The sequence below is a fragment of the Notolepis coatsorum genome (assembly GCF_963971535.1).
Source record: "Notolepis coatsorum genome assembly, chromosome: 5".
Taxonomy (NCBI): domain Eukaryota; kingdom Metazoa; phylum Chordata; class Actinopteri; order Aulopiformes; family Paralepididae; genus Notolepis; species Notolepis coatsorum.
Window position 1 is genome coordinate 53145627 of NC_140169.1, and position 9412 is coordinate 53155038.

Sequence of the window (9412 nt, forward strand, 5' to 3'; positions counted from 1 at the left end):
GGATTTCTCACACTGAATGAAAAAAAAGAACTGAAGAACACTAAAATGTGGAAATATAACAAGTGAAATGGGACACTTGATATTTTTTTTTTCTTTTTTTTGCACAGTTCTGAAAACATTAAATGTTTAATATAGGCATGTAAAGTAAAAAAGGCTACAAAACTGGGACACTTTTCTTTACACAGTTCAGTGACATGTCTTGTTTATTTTTGCTATAAGATGATGTGATGTCTTTAGAAAGCTAAGAAAATCCTTGTTTCAATAGTATATGAAACTCAAAATGCCCTTTGTTATTAATGTTTCACATTTTGTTTATCATTTTGGAAATAAATTATATTTGAATAAATTATATTTTTGAAAGCTAACCTCACCTTTTAATTGCCAAATAATAACATACACTCTTACCAGGGGTCAAAACAATGCCATTTACTACTTTTTATATAGAAATAAAATTTATATTATGCATAATTGAGTTTGGAATTTTGGCCCGGCCCCCCAACATATTTTCAGTTGCTCATTCGGCCCCCCGGGAAAAATAATTGCCCACCCCTGGTTTAGAGGGTCTATCAGTGTTTAGAGGGTCTATCACAGTGTTTAGAGGGTCTATCATAGTGTTTAGAGGGTCTATCAGTGTTTAGAGGGTCTATCACAGTGTTTAGAGGGTCTATCACAGTGTTTCCTTATGGTGTACTTCAAGGAGCCTACGGAGAAACTGCTGCTCGGAGTTGATGTACGTTTTATTTATTTAAATATTAAAATATTTGAAATGCTAAACGAGTGATTACAAACCCTACAAACACCATACTTCCTGCAATTCAATATTCAACTTCCGTTTCGCGACTATAGCAACTCCAAACTCCCTGCAAACTACTTCATAGGTTAAGTTTAGGTAGTGAGGCATGACTGTCTGCTGGTGATTCAGAATATAATTATGCTGTTGCAAAAACTTTAAAAAAGTGTTATGTTGGAATAAAGTGATGAAAGTGCAACCTATAAGAAATGGACAACGTAATTGGTGAGCTTTAGAGGTGCATGGATACACATTGTATTGCCTAGATGGTGTCAGGCTAGGCGATTGCTTAATTCTCTTTCCTGTCCAGTCTAACTGGATGCTGACTGTAGCTTGTTACTGTAGACCTACAGAGTGAGTAATTGAGTGATTAAAAAAAATCGAACTTGTGTGAAGTGAGGGGTGCTCTTATCATCGTACATCATCTCACCTCTCTTCCTCACTTTTTTATTTTTGTGTCTATCAGCTGCTGCTCGACAGTTTGACCCCAAGCTGACCGACCAGGACTACAGCGAAACTGTCAAGAAGTGGCTTCGTTATGCGCCAGACCGGGAGGGAGGCATCTCAAGGAACCGAACTTAAGTCAAGCGAACCAGAGTCAAACTTAGGGTACCCCAGCACAGCACACACTGTTTCCCTGGTTCATACAGTACAAGGAATTACCCTCATGGACACTGTTCTTCCATGGACGGCATCTACTTGAATGACTTATGCTGCTTCAGCCTGTTCTTGGAACCGAAGTGACCCAAACTTAATTGTCAAGCGAACCAGAGTCAAACTTGGGGTACCCCAGCACACTGTTTCCCTGGTTCATACAGTACAAGGAATTACCCTCATGGACACTGTTCTTCCATGGACGGCATCTACTTGAATGACTTATGCTGCTTCAGCCTGTTCTTGCAGTGTTTATTTTTTTAATTTTTAATTTTAACCTTTATTTACCCAGGGTAGGTTCGCTGAGCACGGATGCTCTTTTTCAGCTACGCCCTGCTTCACATTCACAGAGTTCCATTCACACCTGGGAGCTGCCCAGGCCTAACAAAATTAATAGTTGGTTTCAGGTTGCCGACCGACCCTGCCGATTTAGGTGCGACCCAATATATTTTATGAGTTTTTAGAAAAAATTATAAAAAAAAAAAAAATCAGTTTTTTTTTTTTTTTTTAATAAAGTTTCATAGAAATCTTAGTCAAACATTTAGTATTATGGATATTAAACATGCTGGCAGAGTACATGCATCCATGTTGTTGTGAACATTTTAATTAAATAAAGAAATTCCCTATCCATAGTCGCCGTGGGAAAGAATAAAATAAAAGAAATAAAATAAAATAAATTCCCTACCTACCCATGGCCAAACTGACAACCAACCTGAAACCAACTATTAATTTTGTTAGGCCCCAGTACAACCACAGTCTGACACTGTTGGCCACTGAGCAACTCCACTGGAGCAGTTGGGGGTTTAGTGCCTTGCTCAAGGGCACTTCAGCGGTTGGTGTTAAGGGTATGGGAGAGAGTTATATGGGAGAGAGTTATAGAAACATTAGGGGTGTAACGGTACACAAAATCCACGGTTCGGTACGTACCTCGGTTTTGAAGACACGGTTCGGTATTATTTTCGGTACAGTGGGGGGGGGGGGGGGGGGGGGGGGGGGAATCCAAAAAAAATTGCTTTTCATTTATCTATTTATTTAACTGTATTAAACAATATAAAACGAATTGGCCATAATTGACTGAGCAAACTAATGCTTACTGCTGTAACCTACTAATAACACTTAAGTAAATCTGAAGATTATTATATAGCAGATGCCTTGGAGGATAAGTCGTGGACAACTGTAGATCATCTAAGCTCCACTGTGTTTAAATTCAAATCCTATGCCATTGTTATTTAACCCTTGTGTCTGAAAACTAAAGTATTATACTCTTATTAGGGGACTAAATTGAAAAACTCCATAAAAAGATTATGTTGAAATAATTTCCCACTTTCTTTTCCATAAATATTTTATTCAACTTCAGCCCTGATCATAACCATTTTTTATATTATTTTTGTAATGAAATACTCCCACTTTTCTGAAAAGAGTTGTTAAATATGACAAAAAAAAGAATATGTGGTGGTTATGATCGGGCTGAAGTGGAATAAACAATTTATGAAGAGTTAAAAAAAAAATACAAGATAATTAAAAGATTATGCCACATATTATGTTGGCTACAAACATAATCACTGCAAAGTTATCAAACAAATACGAATCTGATCAGACACAAGGGTTAAGTTGTTGTTCCCTTTCTAATTTCCTCAAACATCTAGTCTAGTTAATGTGATCAATATTATTTGACAATTGATGCTTTTTGTTGGACATTTCAGTCAGTAGTGAGCTCATACTTTGAGCTCATAAATGTATAGTTAAAATGATTGAGACAACGCAATCTTGTCTTCGTTGTGCATGAATGCGTGTGCTCACCACACACAATATGTGTGTCACTATTCTGGCAGTGGCTATATATGTATTGTTAATGAAAGCCTGTTATAAGGTCTGTTATTTTTTTGTGTGTAAAAGGTATGGTCACTGGAAGTATGATACCCTAGAAAAAAAAAATTTCATATTAAAGCCATGTTTTCATTTTTGTTCACACATTTTTGGAAATATGGTCATATAAGAATTTTATTATTATTTATTTAACAATAGTGTGTTTAACAGCAGGAAAAAAACATGTAATGTTATGATGTATACATATCAGCAGCAATATTTTAATGTAAAATGTACATTAATCAGTATTGATTCCTTAACTTTACAAGTTACAAGTAGATGTACAAGTTACAAATGTACAAGTAGAGTACCATTTAGATTATGGTTGAATAAACATTGATGTCTAACATTGATTCAATATAAAATCAACTAAAATGTGCATGTAGATTACCATTTAGATTATAGTTGAATAAACATTGATGTCTAACATTGATTCCATATAAAATCAACTAAAATGTGCATGTAGATTACCATTTAGATGATGGTTGAATCAACATTGATATAGTATCAGTTATGGTTGACACCTAACGTTGATTCAACGTGTAAGTCATAGACAACGATCTGTATAATTTCAATGTCAGGCTTCAACATAGATTCAATATTTCTGCCGAACCCTATTTCAACGTTGATTCACTCATTTTTTGCTATCTGGGAAGCCTTTTACTTTAGCTAGCACTCTACCACAAGCCTTTTACTTTACACTGTAGCTAACACTCTATCACAAGCCTTTTACTTTAGCTAACACTCTATCACAAGCCTTTTACTGTAGCTAACACTCTATCACAAGCCTTTTAGTTTAGCTAAAACTCTACCACAAGCCATTTTACTTTCGCTAACACTCTACCACAAGCCTTTTACTTTAGCTAACACTCTACCACAAGCCTTTTTACTTTAGCCAACACTCTACCACAAGCCTTTTACTTTAGCTAACACTCTATCACAAGCCTTTTACTTTAGCTAACACTCTACCACAAGCCTTTTACTTTAGCTAACACTCTACCATAAGCCTTTTACTTTACACTGTATAGCTAACACTCTACCACAAGCCTTTTACTTTAGCCAACACTCTATCATAAGCCTTTTACTTTAGCCAACACTCTATCACAAGCCTTTTACTTTAGCTAACACTCTATCACAAGCCTTTTACTTTAGCTAACACTCTACCACAAGCATTTTACTGTAGCTAACACTCTATCACAAGCCTTTTACTTTAGCTAACACTCTATCACAAGCCTTTTACTGTAGCTAACACTCTACCACAAGCCTTTTTACTTTAGCTAACACTCTACTACAAGCCTTTTACTTTACACTTTAGCTAACACTCTACCACAAGCCATTTTACTTTCGCTAACACTCTACCACAAGCCATTTTACTTTCGCTAACACTCTACCAGAAGCCTTTTACTTTAGCTAACACTCTACCACAAGCCTTTTTTTTTTATCCACTTTTTCTCCCATTTTCTATATTTTCTCCCATCCCAATTTTCGTATCATCCAATTCAACCCTCCCCTGTCACGGACGCTGTTTCTTGCCTCCCACAAGCCGGCTGCAATGTGGACTAAGTCATACATAGCACAAGTCCCCTCCGGTACCTGAGGTAACAGCAGTCGCATCTTTTCACCTGCGCAGCTCGATCTCTCAGTGGCGAGGAGTAACGCGTGGGAGGCTCACGCTGCCCCCGACACTTCCTGATTCTACTGCGCAGGCGCACCAACCGACCTGTAGGAGTCGCTGTCCACAACGCCCGATCCCCACCCATCAGTTTCCCACCCCCTAATACGGCCAATGTGTATTAGTACGGACGACCAGCTAAACTGAAAGCAAATGTGGAGCGCTGGGCTCGAACTGACGAGCCCAGCGTCTCCAGCATTTCGTGGCGAGTGCCTTGCCCACTACGCCATGTAGCCGCCCACTCTACCACAAGCCTTTTACTTTAGCTAACACTCTACCACAAGCCTTTTACTAAGTTTAGCTAACATTCTATCACAAGCCTTTTACTTTACACTGTAGCTAACACTCTACCACAAGCCTTTTTACTTTAGCCAACACTCTATCACAAGCCTCAAAGGCGCTAAAAACAAAATGACAAACATCTCAAAACAACCTGGTCAGACTACTGCTTGACCTTACTCCTAGTAGAACCCACCTTACCCCTGCCCACTTTGACAACCTAGGATGGCTTAGAGTAGACGACAGAGTACAGCAACTTGCAATGGGCCTGGTCTACAAGATACACTACACGACCAAGGTACCCATGTACATGTCAAAATACTTCCCAAAGGTCAGTGAATACCACGATCACAACACCAGAGGGAGCTCCACAAATCATGTTAAACCCAGATTCGGCTCAAACAAGGGACTAAACACTCTAATGTTGCACATTCCATAACTACACACTCTAATGTTGCACATTCCATAACTACACACTCTAATGTTGCACAATCCACAACTACACACTCTAATGTTGCACACTCCACAACTACACACTCTAATGTTGCACATTCCATAACTACACTCTAATGTTGCACATTCCACATACACACTCTAATGTTGCACATTCCATAACTACACACTCTAATGTTGCACACTCCACAGCTTATACATCAGACATACATCCATATGTCGTACTTTGTCTTTTCCTGCAGTCACGCCCGCTTTTGGTGGAAGACAAAGACGGCATTCATACAGATCGCTATCGTATACTGTATTTACATTTACATTTAGTCATTTAGCTGACGCTTTTATCCAATACGACTTACAGGTTCTGTACGACAAGTCAGCAGGAAGGGCACAACTCTATCAGCTGAGTAACAATGTATAAAAGCTAGCCAGGATGCTCACCTAATTTGAAAATGTTTGTTTTGTTAGTGCATCGAGTTACGTCGAGTCTTTCCAATACTGGCTGCCAGCGGCTGTTCAAGCTATTTTGAAATATTACGTCTGATCCGTGTTCAGGCATGGAGGAGGAGAAGAGAGAGGAGGGAGGAGGAGGAGGAGGAGAAGAGAGAGGAGGGAGGGAGGGAGGAGGAGGAGAAGAGAGAGGAGGGAGGGAGGGGGGAGGGAGGAGGAGGAGGAGAAGAGAGAGGAGGAGGAGAAGAGAGAGGAGGGAGGGAGGGAGGGAGGGAGGAGGAGAAGAGAGAGGAGGGAGGGAGGGAGGGAGGGAGGGAGGGAGGGAGGGAGGGAGGGAGGGAGAGAGGCATGGAGGAGGAGAAGAGAGATGAGGGAGGGAGGTAGGGAATGAGGAGGAGGAGGAGGAGGAGGAGAAGAGAGATGAGGGAGGGAGGGAGGGAGGGAGGGAGGGAGGGAGGGAGGGAGGCATGGAGGAGGTGAAGATAGAGGAGGGAGGGAGGGTGGAGGAGGAGAAGAGAGAGGAGGGAGGGAGGGAGGCATGGAGGGAGGGAGGGAGGCATGGAGGAGGTGAAGAGAGAAGAGGGAGGGAGGAGGGAGGGAGGGGGAGGGAGGGTGGAGGAGAAGAGAGAGGAGGGAGGGAGGGAGGAGGAGCAGGAGAAGAGAGAGGAGGGAGGGAGGGAGGAGGAGAAGAAGAGAGAGGAGGGAGGAGGGAGGAAGGGAGGGAGGGAGGGAGGGAGGAAGAGGAGAAGAGAGAGGAGGGAGGGAGGTAGGGAGAGAGAGGAGGGAGGGAGGCAGGGAGGAGGAGAAGATAGAGGAGGGAGGGAGGCATGGAGGAGGAGAAGATAGAGGAGAGAGGGAGGCATGGAGGAGAAGAGAGGAGGGAGGGAGGGAGGGAGGGAGGGAGGGAGGGAGGGAGGGAGGGAGGGAGGGAGGGAGGGGAGGGAGGGAGGGAGGGAGGGAGGGAGGGATTTAATTAATAAAGTTTAGAGAAAAACGAATTCTGGCTGCTTTGTTTGTTGTTGTACTTTAATGTGAACTACTTTAAGACTTTTACTTTTTTAGATGTTCTCTTTTGTATTCAATTGTCTGTAGTGTGGTAGTGAAAGGGTTAACCTTCTGTAGTGTGGTTGTGAAAGGGTTAACCCTTTGTTGTGTGGCAGTGAAAGGCTTAACCTTCTGTATTGTCGCCGTGAAAGGGTTAACCCTTTGGTAGAGCGGTAGTGAAAGGGTTAAGGTCAGTGTCACCCTGGGAGCCAGGCTCACTAAAACAAGACTAATACGATTAGCAGGTATGGACCCAGACTGAATAAATGTGGTCTCTGCACCCTGGGACAAGTATTATAGGGGGGTGTAGTCTGACGTCACTCTGGACCGCCCGTGATGTCCACCCGTATAGGGATTTATCATGGGGAAAATGGATTATCGGCTATTGTAACAATTCTGCCTCATGAACATTGGCAAGCTTTCCATTTTCCCTTCTATCACTAACATGATTGTTTAAGCATTTTTGGTTGAAATAAAATTCAGCGATAAAAAAAAATTACGATTAATTGCGAATATTTTCATGTTGAGCTATAGATTGTGGATGAATACGCACAGAAAGGTACACCGTGCGAATGTTCATGCTTTCGTAGTATCCAATTCTCCCCTCCCCTGTCTTGAACGTTGCTAGACTATGCCTCCCACTGGTCGGTTGTAGGGAGGACAGAAGCCTTGCATCACGTGTCCCCTCCGGTACACGAGGAGGCAGCCTGTCGCATCTTTTCACCGCAGCAGCTCGAACTCTCAGTGGCGAGGAGTAACGCGTGGGAGGCTCACGCCGCCCCCGACACTTCCTGTTTCCGCCGCACCGGCGTCACCCAACCGACCTGTAGGAGTCGCTGTCCACAACGTCCAATCCCCACCCACCGGCTTTCCCACCCTCTAACACTTGCCAATTGTGTCAGTAGGGACGACTGACCGAGCCGGAGGTACCGCTGACAGCTGGATTCGATCCCAGAGTCTCTGCGGTGGTAGGCGAGCGCTTAGTCCGCTGCGCCACCCAGCTGCCCCTCCATGGTCTCTCTTTATAGCCAGGTGCCCCAGGTGAGACTAGAAAGACTGCATTCTTACTATGGTTCTCCGATATGAAACAATTAATCAATCAATCAATTAATCAATTAATAAATAAATAAATAAATAAATAAATAAATAAATAAATAAATAAATAAATAAATAAATAAATAAATAAATAAATAAATAAATAAATAAATAAATAAATAAATAAATAAATAAATAAATAAAGTAATAAATAAATAAATAAAGTAATAATTAAAGTAATACAATATAATGTTTGGATTGTGTTGATTTATTCTTTTTTCTGAGATTAGAAAATTGTTTATTGGTAAACCCCATTCGTCTCAACGTACTTCCTTGAATCTAGCGGCAAGGAAACTACACAAGAAGGAAAGGTCATGGTGTCACCGTGTAGCGTACGTGTGAACGCACGCTGGTGCCGAGTGTGGAAACGTTCAGTTTGCATGTTCAATGAAATGACCCGTCATTTAACCCTTTCACTGCCACACGACAGCCAGTTAACCCTTTCACTGTGACAATACAGAAGGTTAGCCCTTTACTATCACACAACCGACGGCGATGCTCCATCATTAGCATCATGCGGAGCTAATGATGGAGCATCGCCGTCGGTTGTGTGATAGTAAAGGGTTAACCTTCTGTCGTGTGGCAGTGAAAGGGTTAAACAGGGTTAACACCGCGGATGTCAGAATCATTGGCCCGGTTTGTTGCATTGTTAACTAGCTAACGTTTGATTATATTGGTCGATGTATATTTCCTCAGATAGCTGGTATATTTTGAATTTGGATACTTCTTTTATAGTTTCCTTGGGTTCTTCTAGGTTCTTCCTATAGGATTGTGAGAAGTCTCTGTGGAAACACCGGGAGACCACACTACCGAAGGTTAACCCTTTCACTACCACACTACAGACGGTAGTGTGGTAGTGAAAGGGTTAGGGCTGACCCCGATTAGTCGAATAGTCGACTAATCGACCGAAAGGAGCCGTAGTCGACTGCCAACCTCTTAGTTGAATGCAAAAGAAATTAAGAAAGTATATATATATTTCTTTTTTAATAAATGTTTTAATTTTTTATTCTTTCCAAAAGCAAAGAGGCCTAGAAGCGTGGCTAATGCTAATGGCGCGCATACCAGAGAGGCTACTGTAACTGCCTAAGAAAACAGGCACAGAGGCACTGAAA

At 41.7% G+C, this 9412-nt stretch overlaps 1 protein-coding gene across 2 annotated transcripts in view; it reads right to left on the bottom strand.

Moving 5' to 3' along the window:
* Positions 1-8487: 8487 nt before the first annotated feature.
* The window catches only part of LOC311228590 (protein LBH-like), a 37278-nt gene continuing 36353 nt past the window's right edge, over positions 8488-9412 (bottom strand). For both annotated transcript variants that reach the window (XM_084314505.1, XM_084314506.1), the window contains exon 4: positions 8488-9412. This exon is cut by the window's right edge. The gene's annotated coding sequence lies outside the window, so the exon portion shown is untranslated.